This window comes from Silene latifolia, chromosome 7 (assembly GCF_048544455.1).
Source record: "Silene latifolia isolate original U9 population chromosome 7, ASM4854445v1, whole genome shotgun sequence".
NCBI classification, from domain to species: Eukaryota; Viridiplantae; Streptophyta; class Magnoliopsida; order Caryophyllales; family Caryophyllaceae; genus Silene; species Silene latifolia.
The window spans coordinates 39,981,202-39,982,545 of NC_133532.1; the positions used below are offsets into that span (position 1 = coordinate 39,981,202).

General features: G+C 44.6%; 1 non-coding gene across 1 annotated transcript; it reads left to right on the top strand.

The window, feature by feature from the left end:
- The first annotated feature begins 825 nt into the window (after positions 1-825).
- LOC141593869 (small nucleolar RNA R71) lies at positions 826-932 on the top strand. Its single transcript, XR_012521927.1, has one exon. It is a non-coding gene; the product is annotated as a small nucleolar RNA R71 (small nucleolar RNA).
- The last annotated feature ends 412 nt before the right edge of the window (positions 933-1,344 follow it).

Consider the following 1,344-nt stretch of genomic DNA (forward strand, 5'->3'; position numbering starts at 1 on the left):
GTTCTTGAAACCCTTGAACATACCCTTGCCCAAATCCTTGGTTTGCTTGGTTCACTTGATTCCCTTGGTAAAACCCTTGGTTGCTTTGATTTCCACCAAAATCTTGGTATCCTTGTGGTTGATTCCCATAATTTTGGTTTTGATTGTTGTTTGGCCATTGGTTTTGATTCCCGGGATTAGTTCTTGGGTTGGGGAATATTCCCCTTTGTTGAGCAAAATCGGGTGGATTGTTTGGGGCTTGTGGTTGAAGGTGTTGTGGGTTTTGAACATTGGTACTTTTGTAACGAAAGTTGGGGTGGTTCCTTAAACCGGGGTGGTAGAAATTGGTATTTGGATTGTAGACGTTTGGGTTGTTGAAAGGTTGTGGGTCTTGAATTGTTGTTAAAGCTTTGAAAAGCGTTAACCTGTTGAACGTTCTCTTCGTAGGCACCATTGTAATTGTTGGCACACAAGTCATATGTATGACCACTCCCTCCACAAAGCTCACAACTTGAACCTTGAACCACTTCCTCCATGGGTGGCCCATGGGAGTTCGCGGCTTGGTGCATTTGATTTCTTTGAAACTTCTCAAATTGTTTTGTGAGTAAGTCGAGCTTGGCATTTGTCTTGGAGTTGGAGGAGTTTTCCTTAGGAAACTTCCCATTCCTTCTTAGCATGTTTCCTCTAGAACCATAGTTTGCCTCCGAATCTACCATTTTCTTGATCAATGCCGTGCCTTCTTCATCACTCAAGTGATCAAATCCTCCCCCCGCGGAGGCATTTACCATCTCCTTAGTCCTCGGTAGCAAAATTTGGAAGAATGTTTGAGTGATGTACCATTCCGGTATTCCATGGTGGGGGCAACTTGCTATCAAGTCTTGATAACGGTCCCAAGCTTCACCCAAAGACTCCCCGTCCTCTTGTTGAAATGTATGAATCTCATTACGGAGCATCGCGGTCTTTGATGAAGGGTAATATTTGGCCATGAATGCTTTAGCCAAGGCATCCCATGTAGTGAAGGTATCCGGTGGGTGAATGTTCAACCATCGGTCCGCCTTGCCCGTCAATGAAAACGGAAACAACATCATTCTCAAGGTGTCCTCGGACACCCCATTCTTTTTCATCATTGAAACCTTCCTTTTAAACTTCTGGAGGTGAGCATGGGCATCCTCTTCAATATGTCCCCCGAACAAATCCTTCTCAATCAACCCGACTTGGGCGGGATGCATTTCAAAGTTGTTTCGGGCCAAGGTGCCAAAATTGATAGGGTTACATGAATCATTATGGTTAGGCCGGTTATGATCTCTAAGAGCCATTTGTTGTGGTGGATTTTGCATATGAGGGGGTGGTGATTGAGGTGGGTTA